The following is a 14,261-nucleotide window of genomic DNA, read 5'->3' on the forward strand; positions in this document are numbered from 1 at the left end:
CCAGGTCCACACAGATTGGGTACTGGTGAGGACATAAACCCAAGAAAAAGGAAAGTTCTAATTCTCTAGTTATATAGACAGAAGCACAATGACCAGTGATATCCTGAGTCACTGAGCGACTGTTATTTATCTGCTTCCTCTCCCAAAACTAGCTCTCCTTCTTTCCAACTCATTAAGAAAAAGGTAGAAAACTGTATGAGCATCGAGTCCTTATTATTTTAAAGCATTTCTAGCATGTAATTTCTGGTGATCTTGTAAATAACCTTGTGAAGTAGGCAACATTATTAGTTTAGTTTTAAAGAAATTGAAGTTAAGAGAAATAATGTGCCCCAAGTTACAAAGATGCTAAGTATCTGGGTTGTGATTTTAATTCAAGGCTGTTGTACTTAGTAAAACTACTAAAGACTTGTTGGATGGATGGATGGATGGATGGATGAATGAATGAATGAATAAATGAATAGATGAGGTATCAAGATCAAGGGTCTTTTAAGTTCCCTCAAATCCCTTTTTAGGCTAGATGATGCTGTTTCCTGACACTGGCTGAACATTGGTATACCTAAGATCCTCTAAAAATGCCAATTACCTGCTTCCTCCTCCATTTAATCACAATCAATGCCCAGGATTTTGTGTTTTTTAAATCCCCTAGATTATTTTCATATGCAGCCAGAGTTGAAGTTCACAGGTCTTGGAATACCTGGAATTTCCTACCAGGGGCTTGGATATGCAGAGCTTGTACATGGCTGTCAAGTATCTCCTGCTCTAAAGTGAAGTGGGCTGTGGAACAGGGACCCAGGCATCCTAAGCCTGTGTATAAAGTTTGAACTGTACTGACTGCCATTGTTCTGGCCTTTGTTGTCACTTGCTGGAACTGTAGTGTATTTCCCTTCCTCTCTGACTTTTTTGGCCTCCTATTCCTGGCCTTTTCAATACAAATCCTTCCCTCCTTCTGATAGCAACACCATCTAGTAATGCTGCGAGCCTCCTGGGATGGAGGCCTCAGTTAACCCCTCCTCAACTCCCCCAAGCCCTGTGCTCACTATACCCTATAGTCCTCTTCTGTCATTAAATAGCTCTCCCTTGCTGTCCTTTGCTGCCTCACAGTGTAACAGTCTTTATGCATTTCTACTTCTTGATCTTCTGTCTGTGACAAAGGGTATTGTGAAAATCAATTACTTGGGTCAAGAAGAAAGTATTGATTCAGCTAACAAAGCTGATGCTCCAAGGGAGTCCGAAGGTTAGGAAGATAAAAATGACTGACATTTCAGGGGCTGGCTGCCACTTCCATGATTTATGGCCCAGAAACAAGCTCTCAAGAATCTTTTCTCCCACCCAGTTTTTGTGGTGACTGGGAACTGCCATTTTACTACTAACTCCTTTCACCTGGCCTCTCCTCTGTGCTACTGCAGTGCTCTAGAAATTCTACCAGAGCTAAATATTTGACACTGTTGACATGTCTTCACAGACACTCACCAGTCTTGGGTCTGTCCAAGGCAGAAAATAGCAGTGCATTGTGCTGTCTCTGTACCCATTTTCCAAGTCAAGACGGCATAAAATTGGTATCAGTGAGTATAGGTGATATATATTTGAACAGTAAAGCATTTACCAAAGGTCCCATAGCTATTATTTTATGTGACCTATAGCAACTAGGATAGTATTCAGAAATTCATATCTACATTTGATAGAAGAAGAATCTGGTGAGAGTGAGGCACATCTGCTGACTAATGTATTTGAAAACAAGTGTGTTCTATGTCAGCATTCATCATAATAATGTAATAACAGGAGCTTTAAACAAAATTGACCACTCATACTTACTCAAATTTCATTTTTCCTTTGGCTTTAGGAAAACAATTCTTAAAGTTCTCTTTACAGATCTCATTTTGCTAGTTCTCTTTCTTTTCCTCTATCCCAATGCATTGAAGTATCCCAGAGTTTGTTCTTTCAATTCTTCATTTCTCCAGAAGTATTACTTCCTTAATGATTTCATCCAGTCACAATGTGGCTTAGAATGCCATATGCCAGCTGATTACTCTATTTGGACCTCTTTCCTGCAATCCAGAATAATATGCTTGATTGCTGATTGAAAATATTGGCTTGGATACCTCATAGGCATATGTAATACACCTTATCCAAAGTTAGATTTAAAATTTTGAATCCTTAAAATTACTTTTCCCGTAGCCTCCCTCATTTCTGTAAATGGCAATCATCTCTCTTTGTTGTCTAACATCCAATTTACTAATATATTGTCTTGATTCTATGATCAAATATAACCATATTCCTAATCACTGTCATCCCTTTCATCTCTACCTTCTCATTCCAAACCATTATGTCTCCTCTGGATTCTTGAAATAGCCTGTAGTATTAGTAAATTTCCTGTAACTGGGCCATAACATCCTACACTTGCAATTTAAAGGAGGAGAGGTTAATTTTAGCTCATAGTGCCTGTGGGTTCAGTTCTTGGCTGACTGGCTGTAAGGGAGAAATGGCCTGGCAAATTGGCATGGGGAACTCATGCCTCCAGTGTTGTGGCTTGTATATAGATGTCCCCTCAAAGCTTCATGTGGTCATAGATGGAGCTTTTTCAGAGGTAGCTGGATTTAGAGTATGTGATGTTGGAATTGATTCATAGTGCAATGCTAGGCTCAAGGGCACTAGGTTTAAGGGAGTGAGTACTACCTATCCTAGTAGTCTGGATAAAAGGGGCAAAAAGATGCTGTTAAGTTACTTTGTTGCTTTTGCTGTCTTCTGTGTGCAATTACCTGTTCCTCCTCTGCTACGTCCCTCTTCCATGTGGCACTCTTCCTTGGAACTAGCCAACTGTGGACTGAAACCTCTACAAATTGTGAGCTAAATAAACCTTTCCCCCTTTAATTTTGGGTGTCGGGTATTTTGTCTCAGCAATAAGAGAAAAGTAACTAAGATACTCAGTGATGCCCCTTGTGCCCAGGCCCCACCTTCAAACATTTTGGGAGACATTTCAGATCTAAGCCATAACAACTCCTAACCAGTAGCCTTGATTTCCCTGTTCTTTCCCATATACATTCACAACAACTTATTCTACACCTTTCCAGAGTGATCCTTCTGAAATGAAAATCATATCTTGACAGTTCTCTGCTCAGAACTGCCCTTCAAGGGCTTCCCATTTCCCTTAAATCAAAACAAACAACAAACACAAAGTCCTTTCATGATGGCCTACAAGGTTCTAAATAGTCTTTCTCTTTACATTCCACCTCTCTGCCCTATTCTTTATCACCCTTTCCCTTGATCACTCTGGTTTAGCCACACTTTCCTCCTTGCTATTTTGTGTACTTACCAAGCATATTCTTGCTTCAAAGATGTTCACAATTACTGATCTCTACCTGGAATATTTTCCCTAGGTATTCTCATCTATCACTCCTTCTCTTCCTTTACATCTCTGCTTAAATATCACCTTATTGGAATGCTTTTTCTGTAATGCTTAAATTCATACAAGATTTATAAGAGCCATCCTACCTTAGCATTCTCTGTTCCGCTAATCTGCTTTATGTTTCTCCATCTGACATCTGGAGATATCAGATGTCAGATGGAGAAATTTCTATTAAAGTATAAATTCCTAGAATGCTAGACCACTGTCACTGCTTTGTTCATTGAAATATTTCTGGGTCCTGAAATGATGCTTGAAATGCAAGAGGCTCTCAAATAATTGGTTACTCCATTAATTCAACAAATATTTTATGAGCATTAACTATGATAACAAATACTATCTTTTGAAAGTCAGCTATGATTTAGGAAGTTTATGAAGTTCTTCTTATATTTTATCATATGTTTTTGCCATGCAAGCTAGGAAAATAGTATTAATATTCCCAATTTATGCATGAAAATATTTAAGTTCAAGAAAGGAAAAGGTTTGGTTAAGATTATGAGCGATAGTGTTAAATCATATCTTGTCACACATGTGTCTTCTTATTCTCTCTGTATGCCACTGCTATGAAATAATACTAATTTAAAAATGATATTTGATCATTTTTATTCCCCAGACCATGAGTATGGTTCTAGGGGCTATTGTTCATGTGTAGAAATTCCTGTCCTCAAGGAACTCCTAGTCTAATAAGAGAATTGAGCACGTAAACCAATAAGTATAACACATTTGACTGGTCAATAATAGAGAATAGTGCAAGATATCATGGGCAACTAAAGAAAAATTACTTAACCCAACCCAAGAAGAGAAAAACAGAAAAGAGAGCATAACAGAGAAAGGGAAAGATAAGAAATGCTCTCTGAAAATGTGGAGGGTCAAGTGTTTAAGGACTAACATGAATGGTACAAAATTGGAGTATGAGAAGCTCTTGTGGCTTGCTGAACTATGAAACATCAGTATCTTAACCTAATAAAATTGTATTTCTCATTTATATAACCATCTAATATAGTTGCTCCTATTCAAAGGGAAGATTTCCTATGGTTTATGATTTTGGAAGTACCCAATTTTTTACAGTGCTTCTCTTTAAATAACAAAGCTGATTTAAAAAATTATAAAACTCGTGGACCTTTCAACATCATACTAAATGGTCAAAAACTGAAAACTTTCAAGCTAAAATCAGGAACAAGACAAGGATGCCCACTATCACCACTCCTGTTCAATATAGTTCAGGGAACATTAGCCACAGCAATTAGGAAAGAGAAATAAATAAAAGGAATAAAGATAGGAAAGGAAGAAGTTAAACTGTCATTATTTGCTGATGATATGATACTTTACATAGAAGACCAGAAAAACTCTACCAAAAGACTTCTAGACTTAACTGACAGATTCAGCAGAGTAATTGGATATAAGATCAACACTCAAAAAACAATAGCCTTCTTATACACAAATAGCAGACTCACTGAGAGAGAAATTAGGGAAACAATTCCTTTTAAAATAGCATCCAAAAAAATGAAATATCTAGGAATCAATCTAACAAAGGAAGCAAAAGACCTCTACACTGAAAACTACAGCACCCTGAAAAAGGAGATCAAGGAGGATATAAGAAAATGGAAAGACATCCCTTGTTCCTGGGTAGGAAGACTCAATATAGTGAAAATGGCCATACTTCCAAAACTACTATATAGATTTAATGCAATGTCAATTGAAGTTCCAACAATATACTTCACAGAGCTAGAGAAAACAAACCACAAATTCATTTGGAAGCAGAAGAGACCTAGAATAGCAAAAGCAATTCTAGGCAACAGAGACATGGCTGGGGATATCACAATCCCCAACTTGAAGCTATACTACAAAGCTACTCTGATAGAAACAGCATGGTACTAGCAAAGAAACAGACCTGAGAATCAGTGGAATAGATTAGAAGACTCAGAAACAATTCCAGACATACTCAGCCCCCTCAACTTTGACAAAGGAACAACCACCCTCATTGGATGGAAGATGGCCTATTTAATAAATGGTGTTGGAAAAACTGGATTTCAACCTGCCAGAGATTAAAACTAGACCCATATCTATCACTGTGCCCTAAACTAAGATCAAAGTGGATTAAAGATCTAAATATTAAGACAGAAACACTAAACTTGCTGGAAGATAAGTTAGGTAGAACTCTCAAAGACATTGGCATAGGAAAAGACTTCATGAACAAAACCTCAATAGCACAGGAACTAGCAGAAAGAATCAACAACTGGGATTTCATCTTATTAAAAAGCTTCTGCACTGCAAGAGAAACCACCAACACAGCTAACAGACAACCTACAATGTGGGAAAAAAAATTTAGCAGCTGTAACTCAGACAAAGGGGTACTATCTAGAATATATAAAGAACTGAAAAAAATCAGACCCCCCAAATTCAAAGCCCCAATTCAAAAATGGGCATCTGAAGTGAACAGACATTTCTCAGACAAAGAAGTAAAAGCAGCAAATAAACATATGAAAAGATGTTCAACATCACTGGTCATTCAAGAAATGCAGATGAAAACAACACTGAGATTCCATCTCACCCCAGAAAGAGTGGCTGCTATCAAGAAATAAACCAATAACAAATGCTAGCTGGTGTGTAGAGAGAAAGGAACTCTTCTCCATTGTTGGTGGGAGTGCCAACTGGTGCAACCACTATGGAAATTAGTATGGAGATACCTCAAAGAACTAGGGCTAGAGGCCCCATTTGACCCAGCTATTCCCCTGCTGGGTATTTTCCCAAAAGAATTAAAAGAATCATACCATAGAGATATATGTGTACCCATGTTTATTGAGGCACAGTTTGTAATAGCTAAAAGTTGGAAACAGCCCAAGTGCCCATCAACTGGAAACTGGATAAAGAAGATGTGGGATTTTTTATAAAATGGAGTACTACTCAGCCATAAAGAATGAGAAACTAGAGTCATTTATAGCTAAATGGATGCATATTGAGGCCATACTCTTAAGTGAAATAAATAGGACACACGTGTAAATACCGAATAGTTTCTCTAGTGTGAGAAACTGAGAGTATAAATAAGGATTAAAATGTTTAATAACTAATAATTGATACTTTGAAATAGGAAAAGGTCCAAAAGGGTAGAGGTGGTGGGAGGAGATGGGGAAAGGAACAAATGGAAAGGAAAAATGATGAGAAAAGGAAAAAAAAATAGAAACCAAGTCTATGTAAATAGGGAGGGGTGGAGGGGTGAAGGGTGCACAGGTAATGGGGAAAAAATAAGAACTAAGATACATCATGTACAGGTACAAGCACCCAATGATAAATGTAAACATATTGTATACCTAAAATGTACCAATAAAAGAATTTAAGAAAACAAACCTCATGGGCCTTTGAAGTATAGTGACATATCAAAGAAGATTTATAATATTGTAAAGGGATGAGGTAGCTGTGTATTATCTTGTGTTATCAGTGCATGTGAAGGTCCTTCATAGTATTCACGTAACATGGCTTTGGGTCAAATATGTAATTCTTGCCTAATTTTATATCTTCCAACATCAAGAAGAAAAGTAGCAACACTGTTACTAATCACAATACCATGACTCTTTGCAACTTGCTTAAATTAAACAATATATACTTTTTGGATCCCCAGTTCCATAATACATGCCATTTATTCAATGCTAGTTCCATTGATACTTGTGGTGCTGCATTGTCCTTCATGAATAATAGCTTTCAGATAATCTCTCAAATCTCTGTTTTGTTGATGATAACCAAAAATGCAAGTGTTTCAGCTATATGGGAAAATTGATCAATTCATTTCAAGTTGTATTAGTCAACTTTTTATCACTGTGGCAAAATGCTTTACAGTAACAACTTCAAAAAAATAGAGATTTATTTTGACTCCTGATTTCAGAAATTTCAGTCTATGATCCCTTGGTGTCATTGTTGGGCCCATGAAGAGGTGGAAGATTATGGCAGAGAGGGTATAGAAAGCAAATCTGCTTACCTCATGGCAGTCAGGAAACAGAAGGAGAGCAAGAGCCCTCATGGTCCAATCACCCTCTACAAACCCAGCTACAAATACTGTTGTACTGAGGAGTCAACCCTCTACACATAAGCCTTTTGGGGAACATTTTATACCAAAACAATAACCCAAATCATGTTAAATTTTCTCCTTGAAATTTTGTAGTATAAATGTAGAACAATACATCTTCTGACCTTGTCTTCTCTGGAACTCAGACCATGATCTTCCTATGCCTCAAATATGAACTCTTTCAATACTGACTGCATCTCTAACTTCAATGTACAACCAAAACCGAGAGCATACCTAGGAGCTGTGGTTGAGGAAGCCATTTCTTTGTTGAGAGGATTGTCCATACCTCAACCATTACAGCCTAAAAGTAACCTAAAGATAAATAGTAACATACATAGGGAAGGCCTCCTGGTATCATAACAGTCTCAAATACCCTTAGATAACCAAGGAATAGCCACTCTCAGAAGATGATTAGATGGACACAGACAAGGCACCCATGTGGAATGATTAAATTCCATGGATACTAAACAGAAGAATGAATTAATCAAGTGACTTATATACCTGCAGTAACATACTATACAGCAAGCTAGTGGATGGGCAGTCAGTAACCTATATCCTTGAACTTGTTCTGTGTCCAGTGTTAGTTCCATCTGGCAATGTGATATCAATGATCCTCTAAGAGAAATGTGCCAGCCAATGGAAACAGCCCTCACACTGGACTGTCCTTCTGGATCTCGAGCACAGGACCTTAGCATAACTCTTTGGGAATGAGTACCAGAGCTCCTTTGGACCTCTGGTATACCATACATAAAGGTTAGAAGCTGGACTACCTTCATAATTTGTGAGACCCAGTGCAAAATGAAAACACAGGTCCCCTTATTGAAAAATGTATTAAGAACTTCAAGATGGTAACAGCAGGGCCAGGGATTTAGCTCAGTGGTTCTGATGCCTGCCTCGCAAGTGCAAGGTCCTGAGTTCAATCACCCGTACAAAAAAAAAGTTGGCAACAGCAGAGCATTAAGACAAGCATAACATACAGGAGGTCAGAGAATACTCCCAATGAGGAAAACTGGAGAATGAGCTATGTTCAGGGCACCCAACCCAGACTGTTAGCAATCCCAAGCATTAAGGAACCCTAGAACAACTCAAGGAACATATTCCAAATCTGAGGACATGATGATGTGAGAGAATAGACCAAAATCTGCTCTTGGCCACTTACAAAGACTATAATACTAGTGGTCAGAGGCCAGACTCTTTTCATATTTTGTTTTGGCCATACTCTACAGCCTTAGTGTCCTCTGCATCCAGTTCATGGGTAGCATAGAGAGGCCCTAATGTGCAATGTGCAACCCTGAAAGTAGTATGCATCATTTCCAGTTATATCTTATTGAGTGTAACGTATTTTCAGATAACTACATCTAACTGTTTTAGGGGATGGAGAATGCAGCCTTTGCTTAAGTAGATACTTCTCAGTTGCAGCACTATACTGTGGTGGTAGGAGAAGGAATATGAACACTTGTTGAAAAGTTAGTCTGTCTCAAGGAACTGGGGAGCAAGAAAGCATGAACAGGGAAAGGAGCAGCATAAAGACCCTAAAGTTCAATAAGCATGTTCAGGAAATTAAAGACAGGTATTATTGGAGCACAAAGTATGAGGAAAAGATTGACACAAAACTAGGTTGAAAAGGTCATTAAAAGTCAGGTTGTGGAGACTGACTGTCAGGCCAAGGAGCCTGAAGTATATTCTGAGGAAAAATACACAGTAATGAAGAACTTTGAGCAAGCAAAAGTGGTGTTGTCAGAGTTGTGTTTTAGAAAGATCTTTGACTGTGATGAATTGAAAGCAATGGTTCGAAACGGAAGTCTTTGGGATAGGAAGCCACTGTAGTGATCCTGGTATGAGATGTTGAATCAGCCAGGGGTAATTCAGCCCATAGAGGATACTCTTGGGATATTAAATACAACTTTTGGAGGGTCTGAAGAGTGAAAGTCAGCGAAGCAGCTGTGGTACAGCCTCATGGATGTGCAGTTAGTGAAGAAAAGATGTGGAACAATGAGAAATTATCCATTTTTGGTAAAAGTAGTGTAAATTGGTACAACCATTGTGTAAAGTGGTGTAGCCTTATCTAGTAAAGCTAAAAATTTAGTAAAGCTAAAAATCTAATAAAGCTAAAAAGTTAAATCTTACTAGCCACCCATTCTTTTCCTAGAGAATGTCACACATTTATAATAGACAGATTTTTTTGGCCACAATATTATATGCAATAAAAAATTATAATCCAGGCAAGTTTATTTATAATTGATCTGTTCATACATATGACATACTGTGTAGAAATTGAAGTGCATAAATAGAGCTATAACTATTAACATGGTTAAATTCCAAATCATACTGTAAAGAGAGAAAAATATGCTTTAGGTTGATATATACAATATAATGCCATTTATTTATACTTTGAAAACATAGATGTTCTAATTTCTTTATAGGAATATGTATTAATAACAAAAAATAATAAGAATGATGATTTTCATGGTAGCATTTACATCTGTTATGGAAGGGAGATACTGAGCTAAAGCATGGGTGTTTTAACCCATATCTATGGTGTTTAGTTTTTTTAAAAAATGAAGTATATGATGAAATGTTAGGAACTGATAGTCTGTAATTTTGGGAATAGTTGAAATCTTTAGAAACTAAAGTTTTACAAATTTAAGCAAATTTGCCTCATCTGTAAAGCTTCAGTCTCATAAAGTAAAACATGCTGTATATCCTCCTGTGAGCAACTTGGTAATATCGCTATTGTATCACATTGTTGAACTTACAATACTGATCATTATTGTTTTCTTATCTGCCTGTCACACTGAAAAGGAGAGTTATTTGAAGGAAGGACTGTATCCTCTTTCCCATATCTGCAGGCCCTGACTAGAGCCAAAACCAGAGTCAATTTCATATTAGTGTTTGTTGGGTGCCTGAATGAATTAATGAATTTATTTTTCTTAGAAATGATTGAAAATTTCACTACTCCTTTTCTCTGACTTCTCCTTATATCCTCTGAGTCTCCTTCCCCCAGGCTCTCTTCTCCCTATTCTTAAGCAGCAGTAGTTATATTTTAATTGGAAAATTTTTTAAAGAAAGATTTGAGGTGCTTTAAATATTTCTATAAGAAAATGGCTCTTGTGATTAAAAGTCATTAATTTGTTGTAATGTAACTTTTAAGGGATAGTGGTTAGCTGAAGCAGAGCAATTTTGTCTGTTGCTATTATCCATGGAGTTTGAATACATTAGGGTTTATGTTTCTGTCTTTCCAAAAGAGAGAATTTTTTTTACCTTAAATCAAAATAAATGGTTGGCCTGACTGTGGACATAGACTGGACTGGACAAGTGACACCAAGAAATTCAATAAGTAGATGCATTTAACCCTAAATTCAAGAAAAGCTCTACACTGTCCATGTTCTAAAATTTGTAAGAAATCACAGTAAGTTTGTTCTTAGTAGAAAGAAAAGAGTAGGGAACAGACTGCAAAGAAGGGCAATCTAGGCAAATACAGTAGGGCAAATGCCTATAGATTGTCTTTTTTTGCTTTAAGTTGCAGGAAGTAAGGAAAGATCAGCTCCAGTTAAAAAGCCAGATTCAGAGCAGCTTCCACCAGCATGGGTGCACTAGCAAAGTAATAATAATAGTTAATAATTAATAACTCCCAGCTCCTATTTACTGAGTATAAGTACTTTGTATTTGTTGTGTGACTTTGTGATTGTTTTTACACATATTATCTCATATTCCTCACAATATTTCCTTCATTTCTCTAATGAAGAATCATACTTAAGGAAGCTAAGCATTTTTCTCATGGTCACACAGCCAGGGGCAAAGCTAAAATTTAAGTCGACCTGCCTAGCTTCTGCTGTACAAAGCTGTTTAATATGAGACAGCCTGTGATGAAGATCTAATGTGAGGATGGAAATTAAGAACCAAAACCCTTCCCTGGACACCAGGCCCCAACCTTCGCATTCATCAGCCTATCTGTCTCACCACTGTTTTGGAATAAAGTCAGCAGATACATAAAGGAATGATTTGGGTCCAAAGTGCAACTGCATTACTATCATACAAGGTGACCACTTAGCCATCTTACTGTGGTTCAAAATGTCTAAGTGTTCTCAATATCCCTCCTAACTCACATATTCTTGCATACAATCCCAGGGCAAAGACAAGCTATAGAGAAACACAATGATTTGGTCTGACTTGCTCTGGGAAGCTTGGAAGAAGAAGTAGGATGTGCCCTTAGCTTGAAGTTTGTGTAGTGCTCTGTAGGTAGGCAGTGCAACACAGGGAAAATCAAGCCTTAAGCAGAATCGTCACTTCTGACTTTAATGGTTGTGTGCCTATAGGCACAACATTCGACTGCAATGAATCCTATTTTCTTTATTTTTAAAATAAAAGTAATAATAGAAGATGCTGTATATATACATTATGTTGATGTCCCTTGAGATGAGTGCTACTTTTATTGTCTAAAATTTCTTTTCCTTCCAGGACTATACTGGACAAATTTCTAGAAAAACATGCCTCATCATGTCTGGGAGTAAATGTGATTGAGGAGGGAGATGAAGCAGAGTATGAGAGTCAAATAGACAGTAAGGCACAACACAAATTCTTATCATACTTATAGAAACTCATACCTCTCTTGTGCTACCCAGATTTTTAGAGTAGTGGTGTAGAAACAAGAGCCATATATCACAACCATGCTAATAACAATCTCATCCTTTTGTGTAGCACTTTCTCATCTTATCTTGAGAAATAGATCTTGAGAAATGATCCTATTTGATCATTTGATTTCACATTTGACATTAACAAACTTTAAGGCAAGATGAAAGAGCACAAAATGTAGCTATGTACTCTTGGGCAAATCATTTCCTCCTCTTTGAGCCTCAGCAGTGCCTATGAAGAAGTGCTAGAAAGAGGTAATAACATTTAATAAATGTTTAATGTGGTAAAATAAAATTCAGAGGCATTCTATTGAAATCATTTTTGATAATATATAGGAAAGTCCTTTTAAACTATATTTTAAACCATGAATTAGTGCGTCAAATTGACTCCCATCAAGGATGTGCTTTATTTCTGGGAAGACCTTACCTGGGATGAGGACCCCTATCATAGGGAATAATTTTGCTAATATCTTGACAGGTTTTCAGATATTCTAACATATATGAAAGGCCTCTCGTCCCAAAGAGGAGGAAGAGAGGGGCAGGAGAAGGACTTGAAATGCAAATCAGGAAACTGAAGCATATGTCCAGTATGGAACTGCGTCTAGATAGAGAAGGAAGGATGTGGCCCGCAATGGGCATAACAATATCTAGAGCCTCTTAGACTTCCTACTTAGAGCAGCAAGACTAATTGTGGTACTAACCATCATTTGTCCATTGGAGATTCTCTGCCTCTCTTTCTGTGTTTCTGGTCCCAAAGACTTTTGTGATATATCAGCGGTTAATTTGAGGATTGATTCTTCGCTCACCTCATTTAATCAGGCTGCAGTACATCTGATCTAGGCTGGATTTAGGCAAATGCCAGGCAGGTTGTTTGTGCTCTGAGCCAAGTCTCAGTCAGCAGCCTGTCTCTCTTGAAGGTGTCTATAGCACAGGCTAAATTTATAATTCCTCTCTGGGAGTCTTAAATAGTACATGGTGGCCTTTTCATCTACTCATACAGCAAGCATTATTAATACCTCTTCAGCGCTTCGGATCAGATGGAAAGAAGTCTGTGCAACAGAAAGAAGAAAAGAAGCTCCCCTTCACTGAGCACCTGCTGTCTCCCGGGCACTGCAATATGCTTCCATCCTAGTGTGTACTTGCCATATTTTCTCCCTGCCCAATCCCTTTGGAATATTCTTCATGAGCCCTTTCCTCTTCAAGGAGGGAGTTAGAAAACTCACTTCTCTGCCCACTCCTGAAGGTAGGGCACAGGTATGTGATCTAAGCTCCGCCCTTCAGAAACATCTAGATAAGAAATCAATTCTGAAGCAAGCAACTTTGAGGCCTATGAGGTACAAGCAGCCTTGAGTTCCTGGCCTAGGAATGTCATTACTGCTGGCAGCATAGTAGTTGCTACAAAGTTGAATTAGTGAAACAAAAGTAACACAAAAGTGACAGTAGTGTAGAATGTAGCACCTGGTACTTAGTCGTGTGGGTAACAGCTGTGGTTTTCTTATCCAACTAGCTCTAAAGCATGCTTTCAGACAGGAAGTTTATCCTTAAACCTGGCTCTTTGGACCTTCAACTCATTATGTGAACTACAATGATTTGTTTAATAAAGTTTCTTTATATTTAATTGGTCAGTCAGCTTTTATTGTTGGCAACTAAAAAATGAAAATTCATTCATTTTCTGAATTGATCCTCACATGTTCCAATAGGGAAGACTCGCTGTCCCCATTTTCACACGTGAAAACATTTTCAGAGTTTAAAAGACTCAGTCATGTGTCCACAGGTTGGGATGTATCCAATTCAAAGCTCATCATCTTCCATCTATATCGCATGCCTCTGCTTTGGAGCTTAGGGAGATGGAGTCAGAGGAATTAAAGGAGAGTGTTTTCCTCCTGTCTGTATCTGCCTTGTGTGTTTTCCAAGAATATGAACATTCATTCTCTTCATTCACCCTCTTACTCCTGAAACCTGACCCTAGGCTCCTCCAAGTGGACTTCACTGACCACCCTATTTAACTAGCTCCTTTAAGCGCTTCTCACTTTTTATCATATCACTTTATTTTCTTCATATCTGAATTACTCTGATATTGATTACTCATCCTCTTTATTGATCAGCTGCTACTCCCTATTAGAATATAAGCATCATAAAAGCAAAGCCTTTTTTTTCCTGAGTTTGTATCAGG

The 14,261-nt window shown here is 37.7% G+C and overlaps 1 protein-coding gene and 1 long non-coding RNA gene across 9 annotated transcripts in view; one reads left to right on the forward strand and one right to left on the reverse strand.

Annotated features, from left to right (window-relative positions):
- The window catches only part of LOC101710436 (AGBL carboxypeptidase 4), a 1,386,524-nt gene that overhangs the window by 894,407 nt on the left and 477,856 nt on the right, over positions 1-14,261 (forward strand). The gene's annotated exons all lie outside the window — the stretch shown is intronic.
- Positions 1-14,261, reverse strand: part of LOC110346603 (uncharacterized) — a 46,867-nt gene that overhangs the window by 7,684 nt on the left and 24,922 nt on the right. The window contains exon 2 of the long non-coding RNA XR_002390745.2: positions 1,813-2,045. This is a non-coding gene — a long non-coding RNA (uncharacterized LOC110346603). The remainder of the gene's footprint in view (positions 1-1,812; positions 2,046-14,261) is intronic.

This window comes from Heterocephalus glaber, unplaced genomic scaffold, assembly GCF_053883595.1.
Source record: "Heterocephalus glaber isolate CG9 unplaced genomic scaffold, H.glaber_assembly_v1.0 deba00001451, whole genome shotgun sequence".
Taxonomy (NCBI): Eukaryota; Metazoa; Chordata; class Mammalia; order Rodentia; family Bathyergidae; genus Heterocephalus; species Heterocephalus glaber.